Source organism: Electrona antarctica (genome assembly GCF_951216825.1).
Source record: "Electrona antarctica genome assembly, chromosome: 17".
Classification (NCBI taxonomy): Eukaryota; Metazoa; Chordata; class Actinopteri; order Myctophiformes; family Myctophidae; genus Electrona; species Electrona antarctica.
Window position 1 is genome coordinate 26,040,840 of NC_136798.1, and position 23,850 is coordinate 26,064,689.

General features: G+C 43.1%; 1 protein-coding gene across 3 annotated transcripts in view; it reads right to left on the reverse strand.

Annotated features, from left to right (window-relative positions):
• Positions 1-19,550, reverse strand: part of fynb (FYN proto-oncogene, Src family tyrosine kinase b) — a 104,796-nt gene extending 85,246 nt beyond the window's left edge. For all 3 annotated transcript variants that reach the window (XM_079526574.1, XM_079526573.1, XM_079526575.1), the window contains exon 1: positions 19,424-19,550. The gene's annotated coding sequence lies outside the window, so the exon portion shown is untranslated. The remainder of the gene's footprint in view (positions 1-19,423) is intronic.
• Positions 19,551-23,850: the final 4,300 nt, after the last annotated feature.

Below are 23,850 nucleotides of genomic sequence, written 5' to 3' on the forward strand. Positions count from 1 at the left end.
GATTGCTTTGTCGAGTCAAGGCCACCGAGACGCCAGCATTAGTGTCAATGGAAAGGGGCGAGGTTTAAGTTAGCCACATCGCTGCACTCCCGCGCCGCCTCGCTGGTGTCCCAGGCCGGTACCATCGGGCAGAACCACTGACCACAATGGAGCCCCAGTTTGAGGGCTACACCATGCTGACATTTCAGCAAATAGCTCCGCGGCCCACGCCGCCACGCAAGGACGAGACGAGAAGCAGCAATAGGTGACTCATTTCTGTTTGTCACCGACCACAATTGCATACCTCACATTTGCAAGCTCATGCAGCTTGCGAGTGAGCGCACACACACACACACACACACACACACACACACACACACACACACACACACACACACACACACACACACACACACACACACACACACACACACACACACACACACACACACACACACACACACACACACACACACACACACACACACACACACCTGCATGCACCTTATGTATATGTTTCACATTGCCCAGATTGATTTCTTTCTTTCCATCTTTCTTGAAAGTGCAATGATGGAGCTCATACAACAAGCAATTTCACACACTTTTCTGCAGCAAGTTGTTCAATTCAATACAATGCAATTTCATTCTATTACAATGTGGACTGGATGTAGCTAGCTGTAGATGTAGCCAGCAGCAAAATGAGCCTGCATAAATGTATGAAACCGAATGTTGGACGCTCAGATGATTCCGGTGTCCTGGGAGAAGTGTGTTCACTTGTCACTTTTACACTAAGCCACTGTTAAGGAATTCAACCAAATAAAGCTCCTTACCACTTAGAGCTGCTGGTACAGTAGATTGCGGTTTTATTTATTTATTTACTTACTTCACAATGTGTCTCCTTTGTCTACTGACTGGGAGGTGGGAGTCGGACACCCCAATAATGGCCAACATTGCAGAAGAGCGAAGTTACAGCTAGTCTGCCAGACCTAGCCTGGCATGGCTAGGTCTTCCACTTCGGTGTGGAAGATTTATTTCCAAGCAAATAAGTCTCACTTTGAATAGTGGGCTCTAATTGGTCACCCACAACTCTGGGGTGAGCGAAATGAAATTCAAACTGAGGAGTGCCAGACCCTCGTCTCGACCAGAGATTCGTCTGGTTTCCAGGCTATGCCAGACCTATAGCTGACAGTGACCAATATGACACACATCCAACAAACGTCACGTTCTGAACCCGAGTGACATTGTGAATAGATGATGGCACGTGTGCTGGCTCACTGAGGCAGCGCTCACATGCCCAGATCAGCAGAGAGTGTAATGCATAATGCATGCTGATGGGACCACAACGGAATCAAGCCTTCAGGGCTTTTTGTGTTATCCTTTTAGCATTATTGTAGAACTGTTAGTACCTCTGTACTTTTTGCAAGCTGTTAATAAAGTATTAATCAATGAATCAATGCATGACTTCACTTTACACTTAGTTGCGCGCCAGTGTTGTGCACCGATCTACAAGCTCTGATATAAAAGCTCGCAACATGTTGCAACGTGATGATCGAGTTGTGAGATTGTACATTTTGTGTACTATTTTCTTTGGGTTACACGCTGTAATTACACAGTGTAATTTAGCTATTGGAAAATAGCAGATCTACAAGCTCATAGCGCGTCACCGAGTGGCGCGCTACGAGCTTGTAGGTCTGCTATTTTTGAAAAATCGTGAAAATATTTATTTCAGAAAACTGGAGGATTTAGAAGGATTTTTTAAAATGTTGAGGTCAGGCCTAAATGGGTCAAATGATAAGGGACAATATCGGTGGCACCCAACTGTAAGTAACCTGACATGAGAGAGCCTGTGTACAGCACATACAGTACTGTCCAAGCCCTCTGGGAGTGCATGGGGAGACGCATTGCGCTGATGCTCATGTTGCATTTCATGTGAACCCACCTCTCACTGAGAAAAGGGCTTCCAGACATCTGAGCAAAAGCTGTTTAACCACATGAACCCTAACGTTCCAACTCTGGGCATGTCATAGGCGAACAATCTGCAAAAATATACAATCTACAAGCTCACAACATATGTCACGTTATATAAGGAAATACATATTAAATAGTAATGAAGGGGGGAAAAGGGCCAAGTATAGATCCCTGGAGAACACGGGTCAATGACGTTTATAGGGCTTAATGCATGCAAGCCTTTGGTCGGACATCTTCCACAAGGCCTCGCGGAAGCAGCAAAATCACGGTGACTTGGGTCAGAGGTGACAGTGTGAGGCCTGAATCCAGTGGTGTAAAGTATTTCTATATTGCAGTATTGATACTTTTACTTAAGTAAAAAAATGTCACCACTGGTGAGTGGTGACATGGTATGCCTACCACATGGCACAGCTGCCACTAGGATTAGAGACGCCAGGGAGAACAGTGGAGACAGGGGCCAGGTCGCACACAGTACAGTAACCCTGAACACTTCAATTCATCCATCCAATGTAGTTCATTTGGATTTTAAGATTTAAGATTTTGTTAATATTGGTCTAATATTGATAAAACCCACAGAAAGACTTTCACTGCACTTTCGCAATTTTAAAGAAAAAAAACCAAGAAAAAAACAAAACACGGTTTCTGCCCAACAGCAATGATATTAAGATAGAATGGCGTATTTATTGTTACGAGGTACAAAGGGTCATAAAATACCAAATATCTTAGATTTTTGGACAAGTTTGAGCCGCTGACTACTTCGGATATATAAACAGCTCCTTCCCCATCACAATCAGATTCATGAATGAACAAGCCAGGAAAAAGAAAAAGAAGCATGGGATACCCTAATGTACATGTACACAAGATGCAACAATAAAGACATCTTGAAATTTGAAACCGGCAATCCAATCCACCACAAGTACACAGCACAATGCCCAATTGCCCAGTTCATTATACATTTGTACAAAATGGACTCTTTATGGGGTCCAATTGGTTATGAAGATAAGGTTGAAAATGGGTGACGTGTTCCTTTAAGTGTGCAGTCTATGTAGTGCTGCTGCAGTAGCAGGTGAAGAGATGTTGCGGTTGTGGACAGCAGGATAGGAGTGCCTGTGGCAAATGCTCTCAACTAGTGTTGGCAAGCTGGCCAGAAACCATGTGGCTTTCCACAGTATGTGCATGTATATACTGTGTGTGCACGATGCGTGTAGTGTAGATGCATGTGTGAATATTCCCCTTTTGCAATGTGTGTGTGTGGTTTTCTGCATGTATTTGTGTTTACTGTGTGTGTGAGCGTGTGCGCGCGAGCGTGTATTAGGCCTACAGTATGTGTGTCTGTGCCTGCTTTGTGCACTGCATGCACATGAATCCGTCTGATGCAACTATTTGCTTGGGGTTACACTTGCGTGTGTGGGTGTGTGTGTGTGTGTGTGTGTGTGTGTGTGTGTGTGTGTGTGCGCGCACGTTTTGGAGTGTCAGCAATAATTAACCAGTTTCAACTTGGATTTGGGCATGTCATTATTATAGGTGAAAATGATCAAACAAGAGCTGAAAAGCTACAAGTTGACAATGCGTTGCGTTGTGAGCACTGAGCAGCCTTGTAGATTGGCTATTTTCTGCCAAGATGTTTAATGTAGAGTGAAAACAGACAAGACACTAGCATAGAGCCCTGAGGGACTCCGCTACAGGCTTACCTCTGGTTTTCAGCGTTTCAGGATCTTTATTTGCTCCACATTGCTTTGTGCGCAGCCAGAACACAGGCCCTGCAGGGACACACAAACAGGCCTGTCACAATTACCTCAACGTCTGATCGCAATTATTGCATTATTTTGCATAACTGCCAGAATCCTTTCCATTCTTCTGTATAAATAGTTGCAGAATGTTTGACACATATTTAAATGTGTAAGTAAATATATTTAAGGTATGTGTCATATCTGCGATTGTTGTTTACAAAGCTTAAAAGGCAAACTAACGAAATTTAATTTTGATTTCTATGTTTAATGCCAGAACGTAAACACAATGAATCGTGACAGCCCGACTTAAACACTCCATTCATCACCGTCCCATCCAATGAACCAGTGTCTCTGTCAGCCTACCCAAATACATACAGTACTGGTCTCACTAATCTGTAGGCCTATACACTTCCCTTCATGTAATAGCGCTTGTCAACAGGTAGTGGTCCTTCCCTACCAAAGGGAGCCACCTCCAGTTGTGCTACTGTAGTTAAATTGTCTTCTACTCTGGGCTGAAAATAGCCGATCTACAAGGCAAGTTCACAACGCATTGCTTGTCGTTTGGCCAAATGTTTGCTCCAGAATACAATAGGGATGTGGTTAGAATAAGTTCCGGAATGCAGCTTTAATCAAAAGCCTAGCCTATGGCCTCATTTATTCTCTCTGCAATGCTCTCTAACTCTCTCTCCACCCTCTCCGCCTCTCTATCTCTCATCAATAGCAGGCAGGTGCATTAGAGAACTCATTCATTCCCTTTCTGAAGACTGAGCCGGACAATACTATTATGAATAGAGTACAACAGGCTCCGACGCAGACCGCAGGTGACACGTGTGAGCTGCAACTAGTTACTACAATCTGTGGATTCCACCCCAAACAAAGTGCAGCAATAGAGGGTATGCGCATGCATAAAGTGAATGGCAGATGGAGTGGCAAATCGAGTGGCAAAGTGAGTGACAAAGTGAATTTAATGTTGTTTAAAGTCATTTAATGCAATCAAATAGGACTTTTCTGTTTGGATGTATGGGCTGTCAAGGCCAGAAAGTCGTTTTTTGCCACTCAGTAGGCGTTCCCGCTGCCCGCATAACTTCCGGGTATGATGATGATGTCACACGCATACCCTCTATACAATTCACACGGAGTATAGCTCTAAAGCTCTGATAGGCACCGACTGTTATCTCTTCTGAAAATAAATACGGTAAATACAAACTATATATATATATATATATATATATATATATATATAATATATATACATATACCTGTATATAAATATTTATTAACAGTTTGCAGAATTACAGTACATTTCAAGCACAACTCAATATATATATATATATAAATATATATATATAATATATAATAGTGTATGTGTTGTTTTCTTTGTTTTGGGGTATTTGTCACTATAGATTATAATTTTGGTATTTATTTTTGGTATTTCATTTTAGATATGGTTAACATTGTAATACAGTAAGTGGCTAGACTGAGTGTGTCCGCTAATGATGAATGGGTATATATATATATATATCTGTGAACTGCTCTTTATATAGGCACCTTTGTCTCAATACAAATTGTTTATGGATATTGTCATTATTTTATTTGGTAGTTTGGGGTTCAGTTTAGCTCTGGTCCATAGTCCATTACTGCTTCTATGATTCTGCCCTGCAGTAAGGCTCTGCTACTTTCGCTTTTAAATCTCACATGGAATTCAGACGAGCCTCTCCTCTTTAGCGTAAAATAGTCACCTCAATTTGTGAAAAGCCCCCATATTCTGGTAACATATTGGTATTGTTTCCTTGAACTTATTTATAGCATCGGAATCGGATAGACTTCTACCAAAGACATTTTTGTCCAATGGTGACTGTGAGTAATCAACTAATTATCATATGATGGTAAGAAAGAACACGGTTCTGTGGGAAGACTGAGATGCTCTATTTGAATGCCATAAACCAGAACGACGTCACCAGAATATGACCAGAATGGGTAACAACACCACAAAGTCTAACTAAACAAAATTACTCAAGGGTAGATGGCAACTGTACATGTTTGTCTCCCACAGCCATGGCCTTTACAGACCTTGTTAGCTCAGTGAGTGACCACACAGTGGACTCATTGTGAGGTAAACTCTGCATGGCACGCTTCTCCCACTGCCCTTCATTTACAACACAGAGCCACCGCTAACACACGCCAAATACGTTATAACCCATTAGTGTCTAATTTGACTTTAAAGATCAGCACAGCTAATCTCATTTAAGCTAGCCTCTTCCTGGCTCAGTTGACTGCCAGAGCGTAGCGGCGGCACTTTCCTGCAGTCTGCCACGCAAACATGCTTAGAACCCTTTAACTCATGCACGCGGTCTTATGTAACTATCCTAGGCGACGATCCACTGATAAAAAGGAGTGTGTGTGTGTTATTCCTAATACAAGAGGGTCTGATATGGTTTTGTAGAGATCTAGTGGGGATGTATAAAGTGTGTGTCTGTGTGTATGTCTTACCAATTCAAGCAAATAGAACCACATTAACCCTAGTGTCCGTATTCTGGGAATCAGGGCATGTCATAAGTTAAAACAGCCGAACATTCTGTGAAAATAGCCAGTCTACATGTTCACAATGCGTCATGTGGCGATTCATTGTGTGAGCTATATTTTGGTAACGGGATTCGGTGCAGAGGGAAAAAACAATGACACCAAGTATAGATAGGTGACTGGGACACACACTGGTCAACAATTTATATAGGGTTGAAGTGGTTAAACATTATGTAGGCGACCACGTGGTGTGTGTGTGTGTGTGTGTGTATATGTATGATTACATGTTAAGTGTGTGTGTGTGTGTGTGTGTGTGTGTGTGTGTATATATGACGACATGTTACAGTAAGTGCGAGTGAGTGCGTGAGTGCATGAGTGAGTGAGTGAGTGAGTGTGTGTGTGCAAGTGTGCGTGCGTGCGTGCGTGCGTGCGTGCGTGTGTGTGCGCATGCGTGTGTGTGTGCACGTGTGTAGGTTGAATAGGTCCAAGCCCAACATCAGTTTGTCTGGGCAGAGAGAGACAGAGAAAGAGAGAGATGGAGAAAAGAGATTGAGAAAGAGAAAGGGGATGAAGGGATGCTGAAATAAAGATCCATTGAGAAGTAAATAAAGACACAGTAACACACATAGAGAATGGATATCGAGAAACTAAAAGTGTGATACTGATGAAAAACACGGATAAAATAAAGGACAGACAAATAATGTTTCCAGCCTGTGCTGAAAATGAACATGGTCACATCACAAACTGTAGCAAATGTTGGAAATCAACATATCAGATATTAGGAACGATAAGAAAACAAAATCATGCAAAACAAAACTACTATAATGAGTTTGGCCTGTTGGAATTATCTTGGAAATTAGCAAGGGAATGCGTCAAACACTTCTCAGACTGGGTGAATCAAAGAATTTAGGTCAACATATTGTAGTATTCAAATATTCTGGCTGACATCATTCAAGGCTGGCTTTCTTTTTTGAGCTGCGGGATAGCAAAAGTCTATTTTAAGCATCTGTGCACAAACCTGTGCGAGGATTACTCCTAAAATACACTTTCGCCGCCCTCAGCGTGGAAGTAAAAGATGTGATTTTCAGGCCAACAGAAAATTGCCATTCATGTCTGCATCCACTGAGTGGGCTGTCTCGTCTGTCTGTATGTCTGTCTGTCTGTCTACATGCCTGTCTGCCTGTCTTCCTACTTGAGTAATGAGACAGATACTGCACACTGCACGGAAATATAGCAAGTTGATCTACAAAATGTGACGTGTTGTGAGCTTGTACATTTTCGTCTCTATGTGGCTATTTTCGTCACGTGTGACACCGTTGTATGATGGCTTAAGGTGGAGGGCCAGCAGGCTTTGCTTTGCTGTGTGTGCGTGTGTGTGTGTATGTGTGCGCGCACGTGTGCGCTGAGCCTGGAGGGGAGAGAGAGAGCTGGTTCTCTCTTTTCATCAGCAGCTCCTTTTCTCCAATAAAACATAATGGCACACAGGGGCTGCGGGGGAGAGCCATTCAGGCAGCCACACAGAGCCATCATGTCACATGACTTGGCCCAGGCACAACGGATCCAGTCATTCTGACGCTGCTACCGGCCTGGACCACCGGGCCACGCGGGTGGGCTGCAAAAGCTGACCCGGGAGGCCGCGGCGCAGGGCCGCATCAAACATGTATTGAATGGACTGTATATTGCGATTTGTTACTGTGAAGAATTATACATTATTGCTGTATTATGATAATGATGAGATGGGAAACAGCAGTCAAACAACATATTAAATATATTAAATAAATACATATTTATGAATATACAGTATTCATACTGTATATAGTCTCCTTGAGTCCTAACCCCTGAATATCCACACAAAAAGCAGCCCACACATATCTACCACACAATCATCTCATGAAAGCCATTCTGCCAACTTTGGCATTCTGCACAACAAGCTCCACAGAGAGGGGACCAGTGTCAGTGTGCATTGAGGTGCCAGCCAGGGCTGTGCGCGCAGGAATGCCATACTATAAAGCCAGCTACGAGGCATTCATGCATGCATAACCCTCCTATGGTTTTGTACAGTTTAACTTAAAACTCACCCCTCCTCCCCTCAGCCGCCCACTTCCTAGTTCATTTAAGGGCTACTCTCTGAGGGGTAAAGTAGGGCACGTTGCCATTTCAATAATAGCAGCATTCGCAGAGCGCCACAGCTGCAGGCTACAGCTTTAACATAGTTGTAGGGAGCAGTCCTGCAAAGCTGTAGCATACTGTAGTAGTTGCTATGAATGACGTCACGCAGTCAAAATCCTCAGTGTTGGCCCGGACGGCTGCCGTAGCCGTCTGGGCACCTAGACTGCTGATGCCACCTTGACTTTTGTCGCGGATTTGACTCCCGATCCCGACGGCCTTTGCTGCATGTCACTCCCCATCTCCATGTCATGTCAGTCTACTATCTCTATCAATAGTGTTCATGTAACTCTGGGAGGGGTACACATAATATAATTATACACTCCGAGTTAAAACCGGATAACACTGACGATTTTACAGGTGGTATTCTGAAATTATTTGAACTTGTGGTTGTGAAGATATGGCATGGTAGAGTAATGGGCCATCCATCACGCTCCCTGGAGAGCTGGTGGGTGCTGCTTCTGGGTTAACACCTTTCACCGACATGGTGACAGACTGACAAAGCTGTGTAGAGGATGGATTAAAATGCATATTGCAGCCTACAATAATGGCAATGGCTTAGTTGGGAGTGCACAAGAGGCATGCATCACACACATTATTTCACAGCAGAAGTGGAAGCAATGGATTATTTACAAATGTGTTTTTGAGGAAAGGCATAGCTCTCAATTTCTGTCTGAAATATGCTCAGGGCGACATTGGTCCAAGTCTCACAAGAAGAAAATAACAACCTTAAACAGAGCAAGACAGGATGCTCTTCAAGTTGCGAAGATTGCTGATATTGCAGCTTCTTTAGCAGTAAAAAAGCGAGGCATTATAACTCTGACTACGGCCTAGTCCTTGCGGGACGTTTCACAAGTTATAGGAGGCTGTGAAGGTAAGACTGCCAGAATGTCTTGCAGGGTCATGTAAGGAAAAGTAAAGTCCTTTCTATTCTCTTTACTTAGCTTGTCTATTCCCACTCTTAGAGTAAAGAGAGGGATTTATTGAGGATATCACAGGGGCATTTAAAGGTTTACCATTACAGTAGTTACTGCTGGGAGAGCTGTAAGCACCCATCAGCTAAATGCAATATTTAAGGGCAAGCATGGCAGCCCCTTAATGTTAACCGGGGGCCTTGTGAGGGCCAGGGGGCCTAGCTTTCCTGCCAGTGGGACGTCGCTGCCTGGATGAGCAATCGTCTCCTTTGTCAGCATCTAGCAGCTGCATCAGCACTGCAGAGTAGTGACGCTGCAGTGCCAACGGAGAGCAGGGGATAAACACAGGCCCAGGGGGACCAGACAGGCAGATGAGTGTTCAGAGAGACGGGGAGAAACGGCTGTAATGTTGGCAGAGAAAGGACACTGGCGAAGGCGCGTGACGGGGAGATGTGTGGTTACAGTGCTGGGTATCTCATCTCACAGTTAGGCTAACTGTAGCTGTCTGTCATGAATTTGGTGCTTTTGTTACCGTACATATACCGCCGTTTTTTAACTGCCGTTCATAAACCCTAGCATCCCTATTCTGGGGCATGTCATAATACTGTAGGGTAGGCGAACATTCAGTGAAAATAGATGACGCATTGTGAGCTTATAGATTGTCAATGTATGGCAAAGGGATTTGGTGTAGAGGGAAAGGTTGCATGTGTTTAGTTAGACATATCAACAGTCCTACAGTCAATAGACAGACACCCACCCCAAACCCTAACCTCACAGGAAGCCACGGGTGAGTTTTAACAGGCAGCACAAATTTTAAATTTTAAATGTTTTAACCCGCCATGTATGTCGGGAGCCAAGGGTGATTTTCTTTATCAATTTTGACCAATTATAGACCCCGGTAGGCCTCGGTCAACTACTGTAGATTTAAGTGGATAATAATTGCATAATAGAAAACAGATTATATTTAAAATAAAAAAAATATATTATAGCATGTTGGTTGACAGTCGCGCAGCTCTAAATAGCTTCAATACAACTAACTGACACAAAGCACTACTATGAATGCATGTCTATTAAATCCTTTAAGTGAATGCAGAGGCCAAATGTTTTCATCATTCTCTTACGTGAGAAGAGTGACCCCGGAGCACACTACAGTATACAATGTGATGGGTTATTACGGCATGCGCCTGCATTGAAATTCATAGAAATTCATAACGCGTACAGTCCCTTTGCAATGCAGATGAAAACGTGCCAGTCTAACTCGAGCACAGGAAAGGCTTTGTCGAGGCAGAAAGTGGCCTTTGTCACTTGCATGTGAAGGCATGACGTGAAACACAGCTGGGGAAAGATTCACGACAATTAATTATGCATGAAAACACTCCGGGCCATAAATATACACACAAAGACGGCACTTTTGTTTTCCCCTCTTAAGATGCAAACGCTTGCCGTGGGTCTGTCTGCCACTATGGTAAACATATCATTAATAAATCATAAACTGTTGTGAACTACATTCTCTCTTCCCCCGCCAGCCTGATGCTTCAGTGAGAACAACACCCACATGATTTGTACTCGAGTCTGGCAGCCAGAAAGTCAAACGATGGTCAAAATGATGACTGTGAAAGGCATTCTGAGGTAAGGTCTGAAGCTACAGACTACAATTATCTGGGGCTGTGTACACCAAGATAACAATACAAGCTTAAGCATCATATAATACCATCTACAATCTACACTACAGTATACACATACTGTACAGCAGGTAAATATCTATGGGCTTCCACCTAAACCCATATCATCCCTATTGGCATGTCATAGGTGAACATTTGACAACAGCTAGCTCACAATGTGTTGCTATGGGACATGTCACGTGTTGTGAGCTGGTACACGGATCAATTAAGTTAAGTATATTGGTTTATGTGGTTAAAAAAGGGATTGACGTGAGCTTGTAGATCTGCTATTCTTGGTTAATGTTCGCCTCAGAAAAGGGATTCTAGTATTCAAAAATCTATCACACAAACATATGGTTTGTGTAGCAACTTTGAGGACCCCTGGCCTATACATTATCTGCTGCTTTTTCACGGAGAATCACTTTGTACGACAAACACGAAATGAATTAAAATAAGTGCTTCATGAATACGTTTTGACAAGACAATGAACAAAAGACGCAGAAATCATGCATGAAGTTAGGTCATCCCCTCTCCTCTTTTTGTCGTCCTACGAGTGGAAAGCGCTCTCTCTGTCTCACTCTCTCTCTCTCTGCTCAGCCCATCATCAGAGGAAGGGATGGATCCCTGGCTCTCTCTTCAGTACAGCAGCATGTGGCGGAAATCTGTTATAAGAACCTACCATTGCCGTGTCCCTGCTCCATGCAGTGGTATGAACATTTGGGTCTGGTCGGTGCGGTTGGTGGAATGTACTGTTTTGCAGGTCTATTTACTCAGCTATAAGGTTTTAAAAATAGTCCCGTCTGCTCACGCCGCAGAGCTCTACGGCTTTGGTAAAAAACTGAACAGAGGCCTGCACGTTGACATGAAAGCCAAGTGGAATTGGGAGAGATTAACAATGGAAAAGGAGGATATGAAGAATATCTCACACACACAATGCAAATGGTACAACATGATTTTCTTCAGTGAACATCAAACCAGATTCAGTGACTAGCAAATCACTGAGTCACGTACTGTATATTGTGTCTCACACACACACGCACACGCACACGCACACGCACACGCGCACACACACACACACACACACACACACACACACACACACACACACACACACAATTATCATCAATGCCAAGCGGAAGTGTTTGCGCTGATAAGGTTTGGCGCATGTGCGGGTGACTGTGTTTGATATGATCTGTATGATAGGATCTGTTTTGCTCTGGGTCCTTGAAGCAACAACCGGCACTAGCTAATTGAATTCCTTTGAAGCCGTTCTCCCTAGTCGACCATCTTTACAGGCTCTTGTTTTCATAAGCTTTCATACAAGTGTATCACTTACATAATTTCATTCCATGATGTTAACACAAACAACCACCACCCAATGCCCATAATATGCCAATCTGCCTGCCTGGCATCCAATAAATAGTAGTTGTTGCTTTGTCAAAGAAGGAAACAAACTTCAGGCTTATAATTGACTAAATATACTGAAGAATTAAGAAAACAAAACTTCCAATATCGAAGTGAAGTTGCTCGAGGGACTGCCGCCCCATCCCCTATTGGTGCCACCATACTCCATACCCCACGTTCATCCATGGTTAAACGTCTACTCAACGTCTAGACAACTTAACTTTATAAATTACTTCAAGACCAAACATTTGCTGATAGACTAAACTGTTTTTCCTGATGTGTAGGTTGACTGTACACATTGGCGTGGTGCGTTTACTGAAAGAAAATCAAAAGTGAAATGCAAGTGGGGTCAACCACAGCACTTTTCCCTATTGGTTGACACCCGGACAAAGTTCACAAATGTTGAACACCACTCAGACGCATTGAAAGCGTTGCGTCAACATATTTTGAGATGGCGGTCTTTGGCCAAAGAGGCCTACACATAATTTTGGGGATCCTTGACATGAAAACGTTTGAGGTCCACTGACATAGAAACATGTTTTTCAGAAAACTGCAGGATTTAAAGACATGTGTAGAAATGTTTTAATGGGTTAAGCACGTCAGTCGTCAGGGGAATGAAATACAAGTGCACAAAAGGATATTAAACTAAAAGAAACAACACCACCACCACACATTTCAGTGCCTCCGCTTGCTGGTTGCAAGCTGGGACACAAAGGACAGCACTGTTGTGGTTGTCTCCGTGACCTTCATGTCCTGGCGTGATGCTGAAAGCAGAGGAGCCACACTGGGAGAATTCCCTGGTGCCACCATGTGTGCCTGGGCCCCGAGCCTGGCAGACTAACCCACTCTCACAATGAACCTCTTTTAACCACTTAAACCCTGTACTTGGGTTGACCGGAATCCCTCAAGGCTCTATACTAGTGACTCTTTCTGTTTTGGCTCTCTCTCTCGAGCTGCTGTTTTCTGTGAATGTTTTCCCTGGGATACAGACGCTGGGTTTAAGTGGTTCAACTTTATACTTTGTTGTATGATGATGATGGTGATGATGTCATGCAAACAATTGGCAATAATAATGTGATGCGACACATGAGCTTGTATTCTGCTATTTTTGCAACAAAAACAATCAATCAATTGGGGTCTATGAATGATTATATGCCCAAATAGGGATGCCAGGTTGAATGTGGATTAAATATTTAAGTAATAAAGAAGTGTTAAATACAGTAGCTCTATATTACAATAATTTCTGTTGATCCAGTAAAAGAAAACGCATGTCTCTCCAGCTAGTAAACGGAAAACACATTTTTATGTCTGGATGCCAATTCTATGTAATCAGGAGAGAGAACTCAATACAGGATAAACAAGTGAAATTAGAAGTGATGAAACAAAGAAAAAATAAGACAAAATTGGAACATTATGAAATTGATATTATAATGATCTTTGTATTGTTCTCTGATTGGATACAATGGCATCTCGACTTGAAAGGGTAATTTCTGTTTAGTAAAGAGCAGGGAGACCCCTGTTTACTCAGAATATAGAGCTTTAACGTAAACCTTTTTCACTTACACGCGCTTTAAATAACAATACAGGTTTTACTGTGCAATCAGGAATAATGGCACAGTGCATTATGTTGAGATAATTTTGTGGCCCAAATCAAGACAAAGAAATATATAAAGAAATAATCACGATCACACTGACACAATCTACCAAAGCATTTAGTTGGGATTCTTTACATGGAGGGAAAGCTAATAATGTGCTGCCTGATGCCAGCTGACCACATCAACCAGGCACTCTGTGGATGGCATCAGTTCCATAATAATGTGCTGCCTGACTGCCAGCTGACCACATCAACCAGGCACTCTGTGGATGGCATCAGTTCCTCCTGACTGCCAGCTGACCACATCAACCAGGCACTCTGTGGATGGCATCAGTTCCTCCTGACTGCCAGCTGACCACATCAACCAGGCACTCTGTGGATGGCATCAGTTCCTCGGTTGAACTCTATGCCAGAAACAGACGTGAATGAAGAGTGCAACTAAATAAGACATGACAGGAAGTGACAGCTAAACTTGTGATCCATGCCAGGGCCGTTCGAGATTGCAAGGGCTGCTGCTTCGTGTTTGACACACCGTACATTTGCATTGTGTTGTTTTTGTCTACCCTGAGTGAGCACACATCAAGACACGTTCCAATCAATGCACAAAAGAAGTTTCCGAAAGGAAAAATAAAGTACTTTGAAGGTGAAGTTTAGAATGATAAACCATTTAATCTTGAGATGTACGTAAGAAAGAATCATCTGCATTGCAAAAAAAAGTTGGGAAAGTTTAATTTCTGAGTTACGATTGGATGACGTAGAGTTGCGTAAAGCTCAGGATCTGAAACATAACTACCATGCGACAGGCTGGGCATATAGCCACCAACAGTTCAGTTGATCCAACCCCAGTGGGTAGAGTAACAACAGTTAAACAACATGGTTGCTGGGTTGGAGAGAGACAGAGACACACTTACTCTTGTACTCCTATACCTGTAAGAACTTCTGCCTGATTGTCTCCACCAGGCCGAAGGCATGGGGAGAGAGTATGTTTTGCACTCCGTCCGTCTGTCTGTTAACAGCTAATCTCCGGCACCGTTAACCCGGTCGATGCCAAATTTTGCACACACACTCCCTGTATGCCAACAATGAACCTCTGCGCCAAAACTTCCAGAAAGACCTGTTAAAGCGCCACCAGGAGGCCGACTCCAGATATTGTCCAAAAATTCTACAAATCGTTACACGCTATCTCTAGGCTATAGTCATGTGTTCGATACAGATCTGTCCGATATTTCAGATTCCATCGTAATTGGCTAACATTGGTTTGCAGGATTGGCCCGTATTGAACAAAAAGCCTCAAATCATGAACGGAGCGTGCAATTTACGTGAAATCTTTCACAGACTTTCCTACTAGGCTGAGGAATATATCCCACCCTTTTCACATTGGCCTGCCCTGTTATAGCTCCACCAACATGTGGCTTTTTGCAAAACACATTTTTGGAACAAAATGCCTCAAATCATCCAATTGCCATCCAAGGCGTAAGAAGAAATGTCACCCTTTTCACATTGGCTTATTATAGCGCCACCAGGAGGCCAGGACCTGTGCCCCGAGGGGCACAGGTCCTAAACACTGACTGACTGATCAAAACTACCTAACCTTAACATAAGTGTAATAATAACCCTAAAACAGCCACTTCAAAAGAGTGAAGCAGTAAGATCACTCACTCACTCACTTTGTATGTATGCGATCGTGTTGCGCGCACACACACACACACACACACACACACACACACACACACACACACACACACACACACACACACACACACACACACACACACACACACACACACACACACACACACACACACACACACACACACACACACACACACACACACACACACACACACACACACACACACAGTTATACCATGCAACCTAAACACCCATAATATAATCATTTGTATGAACCAAACCCCTGTGGGGGAGAGTAAAGCCAAATTTATCAACATTAGAAGCCGAGCAGCTCAATTCCAGACACCGCAGTACTGAAGTTGATCTATTGTGCTTTAATGACTGTGTGGTCTACCACTGTGTTTGGTGGTGGAGTTCCACGGATCTGCTTCAGGTCCTGCTGGCAGGGAATACGCTTGTCTTTTGGCCTAGCAGTGGTAAGCAATGATCAGGATCACTGACTGACAGAGATTATGGGTGCTTTGGTAGAACTTCCGCATGGAGTGAGACAGTGATGATAAGCAATACAAACCTGTGTCTGTCTGTCTGTCACCACTTAACCACAAAGCACAAAGTATTTTCTAAATTTAGAAAACAATGTGTCACAACGCATGAGCTTGTAGATCTACGATGTTTTGAAAAATATGAATGCAAAATACAATCTTTGCCTACTGTATACAACATGTCCAAAATTGGGACATTGAGGGTTAAAGTGGTTAAATTGGCAGACCATGGCATTGACACTGCCAACCAAGGTTAGGGGTGCCATTTCCTGTGCAGCTCAATCAGTTGAATGGCATTCACTCTGCAAGGGCTGGTGGGGGGGTAGATTCCCACTAGGGCTATCCATGATAGAACTAAGCAATCTTGGCTTCATAAGGTGCTTTGGACAAACGAGTACAGTACACCAAAGCAAAGGCATCGTATGTAAGGTGTGCAGTATGTAAGTATGTAAAAGAGGCTTATTCTAATATTATAGTCAATACAGTATATGGATACCTTTTGTTTTTTCCTTTTTTATTTTACAGCGTAAGTCTCATGAGTTTGACATTCCCTTATTGTCTATGACAGCTCACACGTTCAGTTCCTGCTTTTGATATATGGTCATGCTACTGCATAGCATACAGAAATAAAACAGCCCTCCTTAACTCATAACTCATTGTGACAAGGGTAGCACTTCTGTACGCTAAAGACTAGGCGGCCGACGGGGATGGGTGTCTGCGAGCACTGTGCTTGTGCAGTGGCTTTTCAATATAACAAACTTCAGAAGATCCATGGTTGCAAATGAGACTGTCTTGACAGACGGAAACACAGCAGTGTGAGCCGTTCTTTGGTACACCGTCTGTTACGTCAGTTCAGTACGATTCATGCCGACTTCCAGGCCCCTTTTCCACCAAAAGAATGGTTCCGTTCTAGATTCTTGGAACCTTGGTGCTTTCACGGAACTGGCAGCCATTTTCTGGTTCCAGTTCAGAAGCAACTTTTAGGGTTCTGACAAATTAATTTTCAGTGGAAACACTCTGAACTGGTTCAATATTAGGTGGGAAAAAGAAGTGAACCAGTTCAACCCCGGTGGAAAGGGGGCTCCAGAGACATCAAAACCATTAGCAGTGGTTCTCAACATGAGAGTATTGAAAGTGGTCCCCCAAATAATTGACAAAAAAAAAACCTTGAAAAGAAAAACACAGCACTTAACACGGCAGTCCGATGGCTGCCATGTTAAGTCAGCTGAGTAGGCCACAAACACTTTCAAGATTTGCGAGTGGTCCAGAAAAGGTTTTGAATTAAAGCCCCAACCGGAACACTGAATTAAAGTAACTATGAAGCCCAGATGCTCCTCCGACCTTGAGAATGTGCACCATGCAGGGTTTGCGTAGATGTGGTTTCTACGAAATGTGATATGTTCTGCATGAGCACTGGTTTCCGTGGCCGGCTTCCGATTCCCGGCACCCTGCATAGGGGGGATTCAGAAACTGAAACTCCACATAGGTTAGGCAGCATCTGAAACCAACACCTATTTAGATATAGTTAAATATTTGCATTGTTTCATTACTTACTTGATAGTGCAAAACACTGACAATTCCCAATGAGGTTAGGACTAATTCAATTAATTGAATGACTCTTGGTTTCAATGGAGTAGGCTTATACATGGACCAAACCTAGCCCAAACATTTAGACTCTCGTAGAGGTTTTTTTCGATTCTGACGAATCTCTACGATTTGATTCGTCAGAATAAAAAAACACCTCTACGAGAGTCTAAATGTTTGGGCTAGACCAAACCTAGATTCAGTTCAGCTTAAGTTCAGACCAAAGAACCACTTCCACTGGAAATGCTGACATGGGAAAACAGAGTTCATAAGACTACACAGTTGGTCAAACCCAACATGGGTTGAGCCAGACAGCTGGGTGTCTGGCAGTGCCTATACATTACACTAACACTACAGTACAGATGCAATTTGTGAAGCACTAGCCTTACATAGCTATACTGTAGTGAGTAGTGGCAGAGAGTTCAGCTTGGCACTTATATGGGCTGATGGCTATTATTGTTTTCAAAAGATGGAGGTGAGAAGAGCAATTGACCCCAATTACCAAAGGAAAGAAGAAAGCAATTTCCTAATAACACACCAAGGCCGATTCCAAAAAGAGCGGATGTCTCAACAAAAGCCCTCATATTCGCAACACATTCCACTGACAAAATGAGACTATAGAATATAAGCCAATGGGGACATCTACTACATCGGCCTAATTAAAACGAAATTGTTTAAGCCACATTGGGGTCGGAATAGTAATAATAGCATAGGCTACAGTCGACACTATACTACAGCTCTACCTCCTCTCTGACATTCTTTATGACAGTTTTGTCGTTGTGCTCTCCAGAGCAGAACAATTAACTCGCATAAAAAGTGCAACACAATGCTATTATTCCCCCATGCAGTGCTATTCAGACAGCGGTCTCCCATCCCGCCTACAGTCAGTCAGACGGAGTCAAGAACACAAACACTAAAATTGTTCTCATTCACTCGCTAATTCAGTCTGTCTGTCTGAGACTGTTGTTGTGTCGCAACGTGCAGCAGCAGCACCACACACAGACAGACCGACAACGACAACACCCACAGCGTTCACGTTCAGGCATAGCCTACAACTCCAGTCCAGTCCCGAAAAAAGCCAAAGTTAAGGAGAAGAAGCATGCTGGTGTTACATGCAGTAAATAGCAGATATACAAGCTAACAACGCGTCACGAATGTGACGAATGTGACGCGTTGTGGGCTTGTAGATCTGCTATTTACTGAGCCCGACAGCGGCACGCAACTAGTATAAATGAGGGCTTAAGCAGCATCCACGGAATCAGCTTGTCCTTCACGTGACACTCCATCAATACAAGATGCAGACAGGGGTGGTTGCCTGGTTGGTAAACAACCAAGCCAGCTTAGCCAGGAGGTCAGCATCAACATGAATGCTGCAAGGCGATGCTTTGCACATTTGGAAAGCCTGCTGTGATTCAAACGAGTGGATTACTTCTTTATTTGAATGAATGGCAGAGGATAACCTACTTTGCTGATTACCCTAGGGTTCCATATCTGATCTCTTCATTCGGGTATCATCATCAAGGCATGCATGCAGTCAGCAAATGAACGGTAGCGTAAAACAGCACGAGTAGCTTAAAGCAGTCGACATGTCATCTGCATAGTAGACCTGTGGACGTAATTGTATGTGCAACTAACGTATAGTAATTATGGATAGCTATACAAAAAAAATCTAAGCATTTCATTTCGTTTTGGGATCTGAATCAAGGTAGAGTGGGAAACTGTCTCTTACCAATTCAAAGGCAATCAGTGATCCAGTGAGCTATATTCCATTACCGTCAGACGAGCACGGATAATAATAAATTATTATTCCCCCCTATATGATACAGAACGCTCCTGTGCTGTCGCTCCCCTCGCCGTTGCCGCTGTGTGATGGCGTTGGCTTTGCATGGCCACAATGAAACTAACGGGACTGCCCGCTTGATTGACACAACGCCGGACCAATGGGCTGGAGAGGCTGAACGGAGGGAGGGGGCTGGGATAGGGATGGATGCAATTGTAAACACGTTAGATATGTCAGTGAGGTTATGGGTTAGGGCCACGCTGCCCACGCATACGGTTAGTTGATACGTTCAGTAGGCTACACATTATATTCACTATTCAGTCTGATTGAAATCAATAAACAGGTCTAGTTTAAATTCAGAGGAAAAAACGAAAAAATCAAATGCTGACGCTGTAATCAGCTATTTTGATTTAATTCGACTACTGGGTGGTGATACTTGTCAAATCTGTGTTTTTGCATCAAACCATAATGTGTAGGCAGGCTACGACTGACTTTATATACAAACCCACATGCTTATTTTATTTAGCAGCCTACCTATACAACATACTCCACATTCGGCTTGGTGCATCGAGCTGCCATCAAGTGATTTTTTATTTTCCTTTAGTTTAGAGCGCCACCTGCTGTCTATAGCTACACACTGATACAGAATATGTGAACGTGTCAATTTTAGTAACCATGTCAACTGTAAGGAGTAGTGGTGAGGGTGCAGCTATCAGGGCCCATTCCCCATTTTTAAATCGATTTCTAATCAAACATGAATTAAATACATTGTTAGCAATCAATGTATATTTACATTACATGTCTTTTGCCCTCCATGTTTATTAGACAATATGCTGTTGTCAAGAATAAGCCTACATAATCCAGACAATATTTGTAGGCTGCATTAGGCCTACATATTGTGTTGCTTTTATCCATTATTTGTTTACATCACCTCTTACAGATTCAATGAAACTGCACTTGAAATAAAATGTTATACTTATTCAAATAATTTTATTTGAAATGTTAAAACATATGATACTGCACATAATAATCCACAAACAACAATAAACAAAGAACTGAACAATAATAAAATACAAGTTATTGCATATATTACAGAGATTACTAGACTATTTAAGCCTGTTGATGGGACTTAAAGTGTAATGGTAGAGGCGTAGATACTATACTAAATATAGTTATTGAGCTTCTTAGAAGCAAACAAAATATGTTAAAGATGCACTATGCAACTTTCCTCTTCTACCCCGGATTTGAATTTGGTTTTGTGAGCAAGTGCTGACAATTTTACCATTGAGTCTGCTTGCTCAGGGAATAAATGTAATCTTGACCATCAGGTCAAAATTCGTGTCAGATCCTGTGTAAGACATGACCTTTGACACAATCTAAATGTCTCAATAGAAGAGCAGGGAGACAAAATATAACCACCCCAATTGTAGTTATACTGTATATTGAACATGCCCTAGCGTAGTGGTTAGAGCATATGCCTTTCATGTTGTTGTGGGTTCGACCCCTGCCTGGGGTCGACGTCAGCAAAGGCATGCGGTCTCAACGGGTTCCTAATGCTAAATCAAATGGGTTCAGATCTGAGCCAAGTCTCCTGAGGAGTCGCGTCTGAAGTACAAATCCACATACTATAGCATGCAGACTGGACAAAATTACATTGTATTCATAAAAAAAAACATTCAAGAAAAATAAACAAGATGTTATAAACAAACATTTTAAAACAACAGACAAGGTACAAGGATTGTAAATCCTTGTACTTCAGTACTCAGATGATACCAGCTTTCTCCAGATGGTGGCAGTGTTCTTTAACAGGCTATGCCTCTGTGAGAAATACCAAACCTTCGTTAGTTGGGGCAGCAGTGGGTCAGGACTGAGGTCTCGGAAGGTTGGTTCGATTCCCGGCTCTCCCTGGATTAGTAATGGTTGGGTTGCACAAAAAGAGGCTACAGGTTTAAAGATTCTGGGATTAAACTCAATTTTCAACGCAGAGCATCAAACCAATGCCATGCTTGGAGTTAGCATAAAAGGGCCATTGACAGCAACTCTGTGTTAGATGTCAACAGAAAAAGAAAAAGAGAACCGAAAAAGTGTACGAAAACTGTACATATATGAAAACCGGACAATCTTAGAACAAAGAGTAGGCTAAAGGATCAAATCACATTCTCATGGAGAAAAGGATGAATACATGAGACAATGCCAGCCAGGTACACAAGCTACCGAATCCAGAGCAAAATGATTCAGGGTTGTGAATATCACACTTGTGTGGAGTGAGGGGCACTCTTATCATCATACATCATCACATTCCATGCTCAGCTAATCAAATCATCAATATGGGGTACACACAGACACACAAAGCTGGGCATAGCCCCTCAAAAAGTGAAATAATAAGAGAGGTAAAAGAAAGTGAACTACATTTATTGGATCTATTGGAACACAGGTTTTGTTTTCCCTATTTTCTGAAAAATAGCAGAGCAGAGCACTGAAGTCATAATGAGTCCAGAACCACCAAAGTTCTGTTCTCATGTGTCCAGGGGCCCCACCACGGAGAGGCCCTGTTTCGAACCAATGAGGCTCTTTCCAGGGTTAAAGACGAGTACTGTTGTGCCCATGAATTCGACAGTACAAGAGGCTGGTAGTCAGGCACGTCGCTGACTATTGCCCTACGCATAATGTTTGTGCTGCCACGGTGTCTATACCTGTCGCTGACATCTCAACCACAACACAAAACCTGTCAGGGTAATATACCCAGCACAGCAACACTGCACGCAAGTCAAACATCACATATTATATAAATGTTAAATGGTGCATTTAGCGCCTTTATCCAAGGCACTTTACAGAGATTGTGCATCTTTTCTGTTCTGGCCCCACAGTGGTGGAATGAACTCCCCACTGATGTTAGGACAGCAGAGTCACTGCCCATATTTCGCCGCAGGTTGAAAACCCACCTCTTCAGGAAACACTACCCTTCCTCTCTGCCTGACCTACTTGTTGTTAACTAGTTGTACGAACGCTTGTTTTCTATTGTTGTATTGTTTATTGGATCTTGTTTAGTCGATACACTTAATTGTTTTAGCTCATGCTCATTTGATTTAGCTATTTTGTCTCATCTGTTTAAGGAAATAGGTAGCTGATATATTGCACTTTTACCTTAGCGCTAGGTATACTCTTGGTTGCTTGTTTTTGCAGAAAATGCACTAAAGACTTCTGGTGATTAGTAGTTTTTGTTCCCTACCTATGTTGAATACACTTATTGTAAGTCGCTTTGGATAAAAGCGTCTGCTAAATGACTGTAATGTAATGTAATGTAATGTAATTACAATCATCCATTCACACACACATTCACACACCGATGCCGGAGGAAACCATGCAAGTCACCAACCTGCACATCGGGAGCAATTAGGGGTTCAGAGTCTTGACACTAACTCTGGGGGAGCCCGGGTTTGAACTGGGAACCTTGTGGTTCCCATGTGGTTCCCATCCGGTCACTCTACCCCTGAGCCACTGCCGCCACATACCCCATCCGGTCACTCTACCCCTGAGCCACTGCCGTCACATACCCCACATACCCCATCCGGTCACTCTACCCCTAAGCCACTGCCGCCACATACCCGACATATCCCATCGGGCCACTCTACCCCTGAGCCACTGCTGCCACATACCCCATCCGGTCACTCTACCCCTGAGCCACTGCCGCCACATACCCCATCCGGTCACTCTACCTCTGAGCCACTGCTGCCACATACCCCATCCGGTCACTCTACCCCTGAGCCACTGCTGCCACATACCCCATCCGGTCACTCTACCCCTGAGCCACTGCCGCCACATACCCCATTCGGTCACTCTACCTCTGAGTCACTGCCGCCAACAATGCATACAAATATAAATGCTCACGTGTTGCTTTGAAGTGCGTTGTCAGCTTCTGGATTTACTATTTTCTGAGAAGAAAATAGTAAAACTTAATTCTTTATTTAACCGATAATTATATTAAATAATGTATTAAGTCACTTTATTTCTGTGGACTTAAAATCATTGTTTTATTTGATGGCCAACCAGTCTCAGCGGCCCGGGCCCTAGGCTGCAAAAGCCTGACAGTGCATCGCAGGTTCGAATCCCGCTCCTGGCAACCTTTGCTGCGTGCCACAAAAAACATAACAAAACAATACTTACAGTACTAATAATATTATTTCATTACGACTACTACTACCATTTCAAAACAAAGAGATAATATTAAAGCTTGTACCACAAATTGTTAACTGTTTGGCATTTTCTCTAATGTAAAAAGAGGACGAAGTATGGATTCGCTGGATTCAGTAAAGCAGCCATTTCAGTACTGGGTGTCTCACAGTGTCTGATCTGAGGGGGGGGGGGGGGAATACCTG